The sequence below is a fragment of the Cibotium barometz genome, chromosome 51 (genome assembly GCF_041138505.1).
Source record: "Cibotium barometz isolate CiBa-2024 chromosome 51, ASM4113850v1, whole genome shotgun sequence".
NCBI lineage: Eukaryota > Viridiplantae > Streptophyta > Polypodiopsida > Cyatheales > Cibotiaceae > Cibotium > Cibotium barometz.
In genome coordinates this window covers 31,329,942-31,345,322 of record NC_141096.1, presented here as the reverse complement: position 1 = coordinate 31,345,322, position 15,381 = coordinate 31,329,942, and positions in this window count along the sequence as shown.

Here is a 15,381-nt window from a genome sequence, read left to right as displayed (position 1 = left end):
ATGATCAAAGAGTTGTACATGCTGAACAAAGCCCTAGCCTTATCAAAATCATGGCTAAGGAAATATTTTGCCTGAGCCTCTAACGCTGATTGGTACTGATATTAATACAACGTCCTCCAAAGAACCACATATACCGATGTCGCTCAATAGGATTAGGAAAGTAAAGACTCTCAAAATGACGTGCGAGTCTCACTCTGCTTACTCGGGTCGTAGCAGAGTTGATGAGGTGCTCGAATGCATATCCTCACTCTCGAAGAGTTCAGGAATGCCAGACAGATTCGGGGTATCTATCTATAAATTTCTAATTCAATTTATGAGTTTTTAATTTTTGAAGTTCATTTAACATAATATTAACAAGCGAAAACACTATTTCCCAGATTTACTTTAAAATTTTAAGCAATTTCTACTGCTGTTACGTAAATTTACAACAGCGCTCTGATACCAACTATGAGATCCCACTGCCCCCTCTGCGCACCGGATTCCCGGATGGTCGCAGCGGAAGTAGCTTCCTCTTACGCGGGGTAGGGTTTCTCACTCGGGGCCTCGCCCTCGAATGTCCAGGCACGAGACTAAGCTAGTGGTCATTCCGAAAACCGAAACCGGGAAAATTTTCCATGCTCCAAAAATAGGGATGATTCCACCATTTTTATTTTCTTAACGAATTTTTCTAACGAGGTCAAGCTACTTAACTAACCTTCTATCTGATTAAATCAGATAGAAGAGAAACTATTACAGACTTAACTTGAAGGAATCAACGTCTTTTTCCTAATTGAATCAGGCACAGCCGTTGATCTATTCATTAGAGAAGTCTTCACGCTTTTATTTAACTACTCGAGTTCTAAGCGTATTCCTATTAATCAATATTATTATTAAAACTCTACTGATTCCAGCCTAACCCCATCTGGCCCATGGGTTAGCCACCGTCCAACCACTGGAATTGGTAGAACCAGACAAGTACTCACCCACCCATAATTGAATGCCTTTCTTAACTTGTTGCTTTAGAATACAGATATGCACACACTCCTCTTTAAACTTTAACTTTTAAAACAATCCATTGACACAAACAATTATTGGTTAAAGATGTCATAACTCAAAATTTCCATTCAATCCTTGTTTCTCACAAAACAGTATCACTCTGGACTCTCCGTTGAGACCAGCAGGTCAGCAACGAGATCCAGTAACAGATTACAATAATTTTCTCATCATCATACATATATGTATCTTCCACGACATATGCATGGGTGTCCTAAGCACCGCGAGCCCGTGCATTGCCTGGTCAGAACCCTCCAGGATCCTCCTTAGGTGTCCTGGCACTTCACTCAGGGATCGCTTCGTCGACCCTCACCCATCGTACCGGAAGCACACCATTTTTCACCATACCCAGGCTGGTCAAGACCTGGGCAGGTTTTTGCCGCATGAGCCATCCTTTGAACCCTCCCCGCCAGCTATTGCAACCAAACTTCCCTTAGAAAAACACATATACCAAATGCTCCCTCCAGCATTGTGGCGTAAGACAGTTCTTTAAGAAAACAAGGTTTCTATGCAAGTTTTCAGTTTTGAGTTTCTTTTGAATACAATGGGTATATCTTAAATCCATATCCCAATACTTCTAGATCGCCGGTCTAAAATTCCAACAGAATTTCCTGATTAAAGAGAACTCTTATTTTGATATAAAAAATTCTGTATGCATCTATTTATGCATAAAATCCAACTTCTATGGAAATAACACTTTTATATAAAAGAAAATCCTTTTATGCATCTATTTATGCATAAAAATCAATTTTGATGAAAGTAACAATTTTATAATAAAAAAATTCTTTTATGCATCATTTTATGCATAAAAATCAATATTGGTGAAAGTAACACTTTTGCAATTAAAAAAAATTTATGCATCATTTTATGCATAAAAATCAATATTGATGAAAGTAACACTTTTATAATAAAGAAATTCTTTTATGCATCATTTTATGCATAAAAATCAATATTGGTGAAAGTAACACTTTTATAATAAAAAAATTCTTTTATACATCATTTTATGCATAAAAATCAATATTGATGAAAGTAACACTTTTATAATGAAAAAATTCTTTTATGCATCATTTTATGCATAAAAATCAATATTGATGAAAGTAACACTTTTATAATTAAAAATTTTCTTTTATGCATCATTTTATGCATAAAAATCAATATTGATAAAAGAAACACTTTTATAATAAAAATTTTCTTTTATGCATCATTTTATGAATAAAAATCAATATTGGTAAAAATAACACTTTTATAATAAAAAAAATATTTCCAATATGCATCTGTCTATGCATAGAATTTAATTCTAATGAAAATCACTCTTTTATAATAAAAAAATATCCAATATGCATCTTTCTATGCATAGAATTTAATTTTAATGAAAATAACACTTTTATAATAAAAATATTTCTACTATGCATTTTTCTATGCCTAGAATGAAAATAACACTTTTAGAATACACAATTGGTGGGGATTACTCTTTTTGAATAATTAAAGATAAAACTTATTTCACAAAATTTAAGAAAATTTTGCCATAACCTCCTTTGTATGGCTGACCATTTTTTAATTTTTTCTATCCTCAAGTTACTTAAAAATTATCCCAAATGGTTTAAAGCATTCTAAACTAATCAAATTTCACTTTTAAAAGAGAAACAATATGAAAAGTTTTATTCTAACAATTTGATTACTTATCTAGGATAAAGAAAGGCTGAATTTAAGAATGAAGAGAGGGGGAAAGCCTTTCCAACAAGGCATAACATCATTTTTTCATTTCAAGAAAACAAAAATTAGAAAACCATTAAAAGAAATAAGAAAAAGTAGGATTTCTAGCTTACATGAATTTCTGTGAGCTTTCCTTTGGCTTGATGGTTTGAGGGATCTACTCTTGTTTGCAACAAGAGTGGCCACCAATTCTTTTGAAGAGGAAAAGGTCAAAAACTAATGAATTTATCAATAAATTCATTATTTTTGGGTCTGGGGTGGAGTAGAGTAACAGTGCATAAAACACTATTAAGCTTCTACAAAGAGGGAGGCTTCTATTTATAGGAAAAAGCGAGCTTCTAACCAAACAAACTGATTCTTGAATTTTTCAGATCAGTTTGGTCAATTTTTGACCATTTTTGGGTCAGTTTAGCTTACTTTTTGGAACTAGACTTGAATTAGGAGAGAGGAGAGATGAAATATCTCAATATTTGAGAATTTAAAACTCCACCACACATGTGAAATAGGCGCCTCCTTCATGAGGGGGAATCCCCACTCTGAGGTGTCAAAATTTCATTTTTTTTAGTATTTTCTTTGGTCCTTAGTCCACTCTTCATCTTATGTAAGTATTTACTCGTTTTTGGGGGGATTTTCTTTATTTTTTTAATTTATCTCCTCCCTACATTTGGATTAATCTGATTGGCCCCTCAGAACCTTAATTTAAATTTTTCAAAAAATCTGGACCCTTAGGATAAGGCCTTTTGAACAGATTATAATTTATTTCTAATGCACCTTCTGAAAATCTTTTTGAACTTCTATTTCGGGGGAATTTATTTTAATAAGAAGATATATTTTTTCATCTAAAAATATCTAAAATCTGAATAATCTCTCTCTAGAATATTTTCTCTCTCTAGAATATTTTCTCTCTCTAAGCCAAAATAGGTAGAAACAAGATCTTTTATATTTCTGAAGAGGGATTTGATTACAAGGGAAGATACTGGACATCTTGAGGGACTGGGGAGGAATCGTACAACAATGGGGGGCTGATGAAGCTAGTGCAAACTGGAATGCTGTTAGGCCAGTATATAACAATGGAAACGAGATGGTAGGAAAGGAGAGATCCTATCTTTTTCATTAGAAGGACAATCTTTGAATCCATACACAAAAGTATATCTATGCTCAGTATATGGAAAAACACAATGAAATGTGTGAGAGGTGGAGAACGGCACCAACCAAAGAGGATGCCCTAGTGCAATTTTGCAAGATACGTGTATGGTGGACAACAAGAAAGGCAGCAGACAAAAACATACCCAAGCTAGATAGCTGGCTAAGTTGGTGGCACTATAGAGCAATTCATTGGGTTCATTTTATTATCAAGGTATGTTATGATCATTGTATTTTTAAGGTACTTAATTAAATAACAGTTGAAATACTACTAGTTTGTCTTTATACAATGAGTTTCTGGACGTAATCAATTATATTATGGTCTTCAATATGAACAAGATGGTGAGCCTATTGTGAATGCTTTGGTACCATGGACAAACCTCTCTGAAGCCAAGCATGCTAGTTGGCTTGTAGGAGAAGGATATAAAAATAAAATTAGTTTGTACGATGCATGTGTGTCAGATCTCATCAATGCTGCCTACTTCCCGTGTGCTCGTCAAATTTCTTTTATGGAAGGTAAATATATAGGTGGAGGTCTTGACCTAGAGATATTGATTGAGAGAGCTCTTTCCAGACAGACTTCAAGCCCTTCTCCAGCTGCTACTTCAAGGGCAATTGATGATGCAGTCCAATGTTTACTAACATGATAAATTTCAAGGGTGAGAAAAAGACTATTCGAGCTAAACGTGCACTTCACAAAGTTCAAGAGGGGAATGTAGGAAGCTCTAGCCACCGGCCAGAGTTTGTGTATGTGACCGTAGACAAGCATGAGAAAGGGCAAGTATCAGTAATACCAGAAATAGGTGATGTAGCACTTCAATCATTAGAGATAGTTATTCATGAGACGAAGTGGGCATTACGCAGGATACCAATTATCAACAGGGTAGAATGTAACCATTGGGCAAAAGGAAAAAAATGTCGCATAAAGCTATAAGGGGGAGAAGTGGCACCATGTTTCTAGAGTGATTGTCAGTTATCTTCTTGGATGAAGGAAAAGTATTGCTATTTCAGCAACACTGATGTACGACATACTTGGAAGATTACAAAGACAATCTTACATCCACCTGCAAGTGTTGCAGATGTTCGGCCAATAGTAAGAGGTACACAATTGAAAGTCAGGGAAGCTCGCAATTTGATAAAAGCTAGATTTGAGATTGGTATACAGCTTCAGAATATTTTGCAGAAAGACTGTGAGGAAGATAAGCAAAAAAGTTTTGAGGAAGGTAAGCAAAAATACCCCTATCGAAAAGGTGTTTGAGAGCATATGCTCAAATTACTGCTGCACTAGATATGAATGTGCAAAAATTGTGGGGGGACATGTGCAGAAGGAAGGAAACAAGGAAGTATTCAATGTGAAGGAAATATGTAATGAAGAAGTCTTGCCTGTTGAAGTAACTATTCAAAACCACCCACTATGTTCATGTGCAGATTTTAATGGTGACAGGTTGGTAAAAAGAAGGCCATATCTTGTTCGCAAACACATCTACTTTGTTTTCTTAATGGTTCTTGGTCAAGATGTGAACAAAAATATGCATATCCATCAAGGTAAGATCCCCAATTATATTTTGAAAGAGATGCTCACAAAATCTTAGAGGAGCTACCCACAGGAATTATAGGCATCTCTTAGAATGTTTTGAGAATCTCATATTTTTATATGTTAGAGAGAACCACCCACAACAGTTATAGACATCTCTTAGAATGTTTTGAGAATCTCGTATTTTTTATACTTTAGAGAGCCACCTCTCAAAATGTTTTGAGAATTGTGAGATCCTTGTCCCCACCGCGCAATGAATTCAGGGGTGCTCGAGGCCTTGCCCACCGGATATCCAAAAAAGAGACTAATTCATCAGTTCTTCGAACCCAAAAAAACTTCCCTTGCTCAGAAAGCATGGGTGATTCCTCCAGGATAATTTTTCTCTAACGTAGTCAAAAGCCTTAACTAACTGAACTGATCTGACCAAACTCGTAAGTCCCATAGTCAAATCAGGGAAAAGATTGCACTTGGATCATAGAGACGAACGCTTTTTTTCTCATTGAGAGACACAGCCGTTGATTCTTTTCCATAGAACAATTTTTATCCGGGATTTACTTCATCTATCATACCATAACAGAATTGAGTCTCAATTTAGGGATCCATCAATCCAGCCTAGCCCCATCCAACCCCATTTTTTAGCCAACCGCCCAACCACTGTAGTGATGGGATCCAATTAAGAATTTTGTTAAGTTTTGTCCCGGGTACCAGGGAAAAGAGAATTTTAATCAATTTATTTGTTGCTCATTTTAGGATAAAGAAAGGCTAAATTCTTAAGGAAGAGAAGGGGGTAGCCTTTTCATCAAGGCATAACATCAGGATTCACTTTAATCAACTATAAAAAAACAAGGAAATCAGAAAACCATAGATTTGAAATTAAAAAGTAGAAATTTTAGCTCACATGGAGTTTTGTAAGCTTTCCTTTGGCTTGAGGGATTGAGGGTTCTACTCTTATTTGGATCAAGAGTGGCCACCAATTTCTTTGAAGAGGATTGAGTCAAAAACAATTGAATTATCAAGTGAATTCAATGTAATTGGCTCTGGGTAGGATTAGAGTAACAGTGTATAAAAACTATTAACCTTTTACAAATGGGGAGGCTTCTATTTATAGGAAAAAATGAGCCTCTAACCAAGCAAACTGATTCTAGAATTTTCCAGATCAGTTTGGTCAATTTTTTATCATTTTTGGTTCAGTTTAGCATACTTTTTGGATCTAGTTGAAACAGGAGAGAGGAGAGATGAAAATATCTCATTATTTATGAGTTTAAAACTCCTCCACACATGTGAAATAGGTGCCTCCTTCATGAGGGGAGATCCCCACACTAAGGTGTCAAAAATGCATCATTTCCTCTAAATATCTCTTCTTTTTTAACTAATAAACCTTGTCCTTAGTCAACTCTTCATCTTATGTGAGCATTTACTCATTTTTAGGGGATTTTCTTTTATTCTTCAATTTATCTCCTCCCTACATTTGGATTAATCTTATTGGTCCATAGGAACCTTAATTGGAGCATAATTCAAAAATTTCTGAAAATCTGGACCCTTAGGCTAAGGTCCTTTATACCTATTTTTAATTAATTCCAATTGCACATTGGAAAGTTCTTTTTGAATTTTTGTTTCAAGGGAAACCATTTTAGACACTAAAAGGATTTTTATATCCAAAAATATCTCAATTTTGAATTACCTCCCTCTAGATATTTTCTCTCTCTAGGCCAAAACAGGGTAAAACAGGATCTTTCTTTTATTTTAAAGAGGGGAATAATTATAAGATCAAAAGGGGAGGTTCTTACACCTGCACACCTCAAAAGTCGGAGGGAGGAATCTTACAAGAATCTTGATAAGCTGCTTCAGCTTTTTGTATTTCATGAAGGTGAAATTAGTAAATCATTACACTTTGCTTACCAATGTCACTCATTGAGAAATTTTGTTAACAACAGTCTTTGCATGTTTGTTTAACAGTTTGTTTAATAGAGATTAGTAATATTTCAAGTTTCTTCATTCAACTATTTACATATCTATTTTAACACAGTTAGTAATATTTAGTTTTATCTTCAATTAAGAGTCTTTGCATACAAAATGTTTGCTTAATAGTTTGTTTAACAAAGAGACATAGAGATAGGGAGAAACAGTTGCTAATAGAAAAAAAAACAGCTCTATTGTGTTGAATAGAGAGACATAGAGAGAGACAAGGAGATAGAGAGACTAAGAGAGAAACACTTGCTCATAGAAAAAAGGACAGCTACTCTTGTTTTTGCCCATTCTTGCTAGTTTTTGTGGAGATATCAAGCAACTCTCAACCTTTTTATATGGCAAAAAGTTATATCTGATTTGAAATTGTTATAGAAAGTTAGAAGTTGTAGTTAACTATTAATATTATAACTTTATGGGTACAGTCCTTGCCCTTTAGAAATTTTCATTTCAAGTTGTGAGGCATTTTAATATTGCCAAGCTAGAAATCCTAGCTAGTCAAATATTAAAATTTTAATGAATTTGAGGGCGCTTTTCAGATTTGGTTATAACCACATTAAATGTATTTTCCTCACATTGCTCGCCCATCGAGACATCCCCAGCATATCTACTCGGTCTAAGGAACTAATCTATTTTTGCTCTACGTGTGATTTTTGCTTTTAGCTCGCTCTGTGGTGGACGCACCCAATAGCACATGGTTATAGCTACATGATATGCATATGGACCATTTCCTTCCACCTTTATAGTATAGCCTAGACTCCCCCTTCCTAGAGTTGAGCTAGAGTGAGCTCAACAAGATCATCAGGATGGATATCATTCGGCTACACATAGCAGGCACATGGATCACACCAGCCGAGCCACTAGGGACAAAGATGGCTTTCTACTGAGAGCATCTTCTCCACTTATCCCCTAATGGTTTTGTTGCCTACCCCCGAGGTTACCTCTCTCATGGAGTCAGATGTGCTATTGGCCAGATCTGCACGTCTTCACATTAGTTGAGGATATAGACCGGTCAATATGGAGCTGTCTCCCTTGCCCCTGAGGATCGGATTTGCAAGCTCTGTCAGTTGGATCCAGAGACTGAGAGGAGCACTACATATGTCGGTGCCCAGTGTACTATGAGATCTAGGAGCATTTTCATTGCCTCTTCCAAGATGGATTTGGTCCATTTTCCAAAGTGATGGACTACTCAGACCAGTGTTGCCTTGGGCTTTTTCTCCTTGAGCTTTTTCTCATATATTGAATGTATGACCTTTTGGTGTATCTACCTTGACTCCTTGATATAAGATAATGGTAGTAGCTCTTGTTAACCCTAGGAATGGGTTAACAAAAAGGTATGTCCCATCTCTTGTCCCAGTAAACAAGGTAGAAGTAGAAGACTATGGTCAAGACCTAGAAGAACTTAAAGACCACATTGCTCATGAGTATACAGTGGCCAGTGTCCCACCACCTCAAGATGGGGAAGAACAAGACTTGAATCACCCAATGTTTTCAATGAAGGATCTTGAAGAGTTGATAAAAGCCCCAGAATTCTTAGCAGAGGTCAATGCCCACATGCAAGCCATCCAAGCTGAAGAAATGTAGAAGGAAATTAGAAACTCAACTCTCACAATACCATTGGCACCTACAAGACATCCTATGGTAAATGTTGTTAGAGGCCCAAACACTGTGCCACCTCATGCAGGAAGAGGCGGGAAGAGGCGGGAAGAGGGCTAGCATCTCACATTCCCCCATCACCCTTTGTTCCAATTATATGAGCAATAGGACAAATTCCACGAGCACATGCTAGACCAATAGTTGGTAACCATGTTGCCCCACCTCGTGGATACTATTCATATGCACCCCCTCTTGCTACACCATTGGACACAGTCGTGCGGACCTTTTAGGCATGGCGAGAGAAATGGGAAGGGGGTTGCACAAGAGCTTGCAATAACAAGAGAACCGAGAGCAACACAAGTTAAGCTGGTGCACATTGCAAAATTGTTGACAAAGTTTCTAGGGGATGGTGATCCCATCCAACACCTAGAGATGTTCGAGCAAGTATGTGAAACCTACAGGGAAGTCGATAATGTTACTAAATTTGTGCCTTTAGTCTAACTCTAGATGGAAGAGCAAGAAAATGGTATCATGGGTTAAAACTTGAGGAGAAGGTTGACTTCAACACACTCAAAACACTATTCAATCCCAGATTTGCACGAAGTGATAGGTTGACTTCAACACACTCAAAACACTATTCAATCCCAGATTTGCACGAAGAGCAAGAAAATGGTATCATGGGTTAAAACCTAAGGAGAAGGTTGACTTCAACACACTCAAAACACTATTCAATCCCAGATTTGCACGAAGTGATGCAAAGTGGAGTGCTGCAATTCAACTCGGTAATCTCTAGATAAAACAAAGGAGAATCTATTTGAGGTTATGTATCACGCACAAAACACTTGAACTCTCATTACACACCAAGTGAACGGCTGAGTGATGATGATCAACTATTGCCTAAATTCCGACTGGGAATTTGGAACGAAAAACTTCATGACTATTCAGTCTTAAAGGACCCCTCGACTTTCGATGAATGTTATAAATTGGCAATAAAAATGGACGATAATATGAAAGAGATTGAGGAACAAGGAACTAATTCCACTACTCATTCCATTTCAACCAAAGCCAGTAAATCAGAAGACACTAGCCTTAGGATATCCACCGATAGGCTAGTGAGTGAAATGACGGTTGATGAGCTTAGTAATGCATTGCTAAGAGGAATCAAAGAATATAATGTGCATGAACCCATGGGAAATCAGCACTTGTATCCTATAAGAGAATTAGTTTGGTGCCAAATTTGTAGGAACAATCATTCGGGCACAGTGTCCACATTTTAGAGCTAGAACACAATTGTATTGGGCTCATTGTCAACGATTTGGTAACCATGACTACAATCACAACAACCTGGAAAAAGGAAATTACCTCCCTTGAGACATTGGCACTACCTACACCTTAGTTAGTGCAGCAAACCACTAGTGTGTTGTGCCCCTACAAATGATTCGTGAGGACAAGGAAAGGGCCGCTCAAAAGAAGACCTAAGCCCAAGAGCAAGCAAGTAAAAGACAAGCAAAACTTCAACAACATTGAGAAAAAAACTTAGACCTACTACACAAGCCTTTGTGGGAGAGCTTAAAAAAGACACAGAGGAGCACATAGCACCTCTACGAACATCCATTCAATTGCCTAGCCCTTATGGTAAAGTGCTTTATATGGCATTACTTTGATACGGGGGCTAGTCACAATATAATTTCTTTCAATTCATAGAACTAGTTGGGAAAACCTCAACTCATAGATACCTCCTTAAAGGTGAAAGGTATCCATGGTAGAAATACCAAGGTTCTTGGGCTATTACAAATAGAGATATATTGTGATGGCATCAAGCAACTTTTGGGAGACTTCTTGGTTATGCTTGCCCCACAACATTAGCTGAACTAATAATACTTGATCGTAAGTGGATGAAGGCTGTAGGATGTATGATTGACTAGTCGACAGGGTGTGTCTCTATGGGTGAAACCACAGCTGAAACCCCTACCACCTCTCACTATTATCGAGGGTCGCCGCCGCCGACGAGGAGGAAGCTCCAATATCCACAAAATCTATGGAAAACCCCCTCCACTTCAACGTCCACTATTCAAAAAAATCTCAATTATTCTACCTCCACATAGCAAACACCTGCATATAAAAAGAACAAACAGATATGACGAGCTATAAAGTGGCAACCCAAATCTACCTTGAAATGGGTTCCCAAGATTTCTCCATCCATACCAAGAAAGGAGGACCTCAACACAAGAATCGACGCAGGAAGTCTCAAGTTACAAGTTACCCCAAAATGGATCCCTAAACGCTTTCTAAAATCTCAATGGTGACCATTGTATTTGGATACCAAAACATAAAAGTATATCACTAGTCTTACTATCATCGCTTACAAATTCCCAAGTCTCCTCAGTGATGGATAAAAGCTTCAATAGCTCAAATGCAAACAAAGAAAAAGCTATTGTAAAAGAACCCTCACCACCATGCCCAAACAAGTCTGGATCCCAAAGAGAAACCCTATCACATGAGACATGATGATTGATGGCTGGTGAAGCTTCTACATCACTAAAGGTTACTAAACCAATGTTGGCTATCCAAGCCCCAACCCCATTGATTTCCCTAGAGTAACCCCCCACTATGTAAGTGCCAGCTCCATTGCTCATCTATAAGGGTGAACCCATAAGCTCCATCCGATCTTATAACGCCATTAAAGCTAGAAGTTGACATGCCACAACAAGTAACAAAGGACAATCCTAGCCAACAAACACTTATGAAGCAACGTTGGAAGGGATGGTTACAAAAAACCTACAATACTATCCATAAGGTCAAGGTATGATACAAAGCAGGAAGAAGGGACTTACGCTAATATCATTACTTTTACTCTCCACGTTTTGCTCCCCAACAAAGTTTATGTCAATATCAAGGAGTCTATTGGAAAAAGCTAACCCGTGACAATATAACTTGAACCGACAATGTAAAACAATATAGCAACTATGTACATACTAAAAATTTGACTAACCATACAAATATTTATTTTTATAAAGATGATGAGAAAGAGAACATGTCAAATAAAATAATGAAGCACAACTCTGTTGTGACTACAGGCCGTGAGCATGGACTTTTTGTGGACTGACACGAGTGACCCTATCCTAGACTTAGATTGCCATGAATGGTACTATCAAGGGCAGCTAAGTATTCCTCCTTTCCAAACCCACTCACGCTAATTTTATGCACCACTAGGGGAGAGATGTTGTGGAGCCACTTTTGTGGACCTATTCTACCTATAGTTCCATCCCCTTACACCATGCATTACCTGTATTAAGGCTCGTCCATGTGCTCGGGGTCATTCAAGAACTTGCCACCAACCAAAATCGTAGGTTGCTACTTCCATTGAGAGCAAGCTTGGCTCCTTCTCCTCTCCTTGTCTCATCAGCAAGGGCAGTCTTGAGGTAGTAATCACTCTCCCTCACCTCTCATGCTCACTAATTAGAATCGTAGGTTGCTACTTCCATTGAGAGCAAGCTTGGCTCCTTCTCCTCTCCTTGTCTCATCAGCAAGGGCAGTCTTGAGGTAGTAATCACTCTCCCTCACCTCTCATGCTCACTAATTAGATAATCACAAGCTTACTAACAACTAATCACAATAGGCTCTTCAACACAATTAATAGAGTAAAAAGGGGAGAGACCTTAATTATGATAGAAATTGAAAGATCCATGTCCCCTCTGTGCAACGAATTCTGGGGTGCTAGCAGCGGAAGTAGCACTTCTTGTGCGGGGCAGGGTCCCTCACTCGGGGCATCGCCCACGGATATCCGGACAAGAGACTAATCCCTCAGTTCTTCCAAAACCAAACCCGAAAAAACTTCCCTCGCCCGGAAAGCACGGGCGATTCCTCCACGATATTTCTACTCTAACGTAGTCAAGGTCATCACTTACCAAACTAATCCGACCGAACCTGTAAAGACACCTGGTCAGATCAAGGAAGAAACTTGCACTTGGATCATAGAGACCAACGCTTTTTTCCTCATTGAGAGGCATAGCCGTTGATTCTTTTCCATAGAACAATTTTTATCCGGGATTTAATTCATCTATCATACCATAACAGAATGGAGTCTCATTACTACAATGCCTCATATATATAGGAAAGTTCCTCCACCCTTTCCTCCACCCAAAAATGTGTGTAAATAGGAAAAAATGGAAATGAATGCTATAAATCCCAAAAATGCCTAAAGGCTAAAGAGTGTGCCACTAGCGTGACACCATCTGGAGATGACACCTATCCAACACCTCCTCTTCAGGTCCAGATGGGAGGACCAACGCCAATGCACTGAAGAAGATAATCCAAGGTAGGTCGAGGAAGAGGCTTAGTAAACAAATCAGCAACATTATCTTTGGTAGGACAATACTCAAGCTGAATGCGACCTTCAGAAATCCAATCATCATGAACAAAATGAAGATGAACATCAATGTGTTTGGATCATCCTCGAATAACTGGATTTTTGGCTAAAGCAATAGCACTCTGTGAATCTGAGTAGATGAGTGTCGGAGTAGATGAACATCCAAGGTGATTCGGAATTTGCTGAAGCCAAAGTGCTTCAGAAGTGGCATCAAGATATGACTTGTACTCTGCTTCGGTCGATGATGATGAAGAAGTAATTCGCGGCTTTTGACATTTCCAAGAAACAAGTCCTTTACCAAGCATAAAACAATAGCCTGAAATGGAACGCCTAGTATCAATACACCCTGCCCAATTAGAATCTGAGTAACCAATAAGTGTATCTCCACCTGCATAAGAAATGCCATACTCAAGAGTTCCATGAAGATATCGAAGAACCCTCAAAGCTGCCTGCCAATGAGATCGACGAGGCTGTGAAGAGAATTGGCTGAGAATACTCATAGCATAGGAGAGATCTGGCTGAGTGTTAACCAAATAAAGTAGAGAACCAATAAGTTGGCGATACTCTGTAGAATCAACCTCAAGAGAATCATCATCTTTGGATAATTTGGAATTAGGATCCATGGGACAAGTGAGTGATGCACAATCATGCATGCCATATTTCTCAAGCAACCTTAAAGTATACTTCTTTTGACAAAGAAAGATGCCAGAAGCAAATTGCCACCTTCTAAACCAAGAAAATAGTGGAGTAGTCCAAGATCAGTCATGGCAAATGATGTTGTGAGTTGAGTTTGAACCCATTTGAGTAGATCCAAATTAGAGCCAGTGAGTGTCAAATCATCCACATAAAGCACAAGAATGCATATATCATCATCCATAATAAGCACATAAAGATTAGGATCTGCATGAGTTCTCTCAAAATGTAGAGAAAGGAGAAAACTGTCAATCTTCTGATACCAAGCTCGAGGGGCTTGCTTAAGACCATAAAGAGCTTTCTGTAATAAAAAATACACATCATGTTCATGACCCTGTGCAATAAAACCTTCAGGTTGTTCCACATAAACTTCCTCCTCTAAATCTCCATTCAAGAAGGCAGATTTAACATCCATTTGATATATAGGCCAGGCATAGTGAGAAGCAAGAGCAAAAACAACACGAATAGTAGAATATCTGGAAGTAGGAGCAAAAGTTTCATCAAAGTCTTCACCTTCTTTTTGAGCATAACCTTTAGCAACAAGGCGTGCCTTGTACTTATCAAGAGTACCATCAGAATGAAACTTGACTTTGAAAATCCACTTAACACCAATGACCTTTTTATGTGAAGGTCGTGGAACTAACTGCCATGTGTTATTAGATTCAATAGAAGAAATCTCTTCTTGCATTGCTTCACACCAATGTGGTAAGGAAAGAGCTTCCTTAATCGTTTCAGGCTCAAACACATCACCAATTTAAGACATCAAGGCAATATTTACTGAAGGGCGTGTACGTAAGACACGTGTAGTAGATTGTTGAGCATCTGAAAGTGATATACCTGAATCCTGAAGTAGAGAGCGAACCCATTTTGGAGGACCAAAAGTCCGTGTAGAATCCAATGAAGTAGTAGGTGTCGCAATCAAAATGGATGAAGGGGAAGTAGGAACTGATGGTGTAGATGAGGATAAGACTGTAGGGAATGAGAGAGGCCCAAGCTCAAGAGATGGAAATGGATCTGAGAGAGATGTAGAAGGTGGTAACTCATCAAGACCAAAAACATGCTCATCAAAGATGGCATCACGTGAAAGAACAATATCCTCACGAGAAGGATCCCAAAAACGGAACCCTTTGGAGCGAGAAGCATATCCTGTGAATATCATAGGTTTGGACTTAGCATCAAGAGTCCTCCTCTTAGAAGAAGGCACATGCACATGAGCAACACAACCAAAGACATGAAAATGAGAAACAGTAGGCTTGTGGCCTGTGAAAGCCTCCTCTCGAGTCATGCCATCCACTGCTTTCGTAAGAGAGCGATTGAGAAGATAAACTGAAGTAGC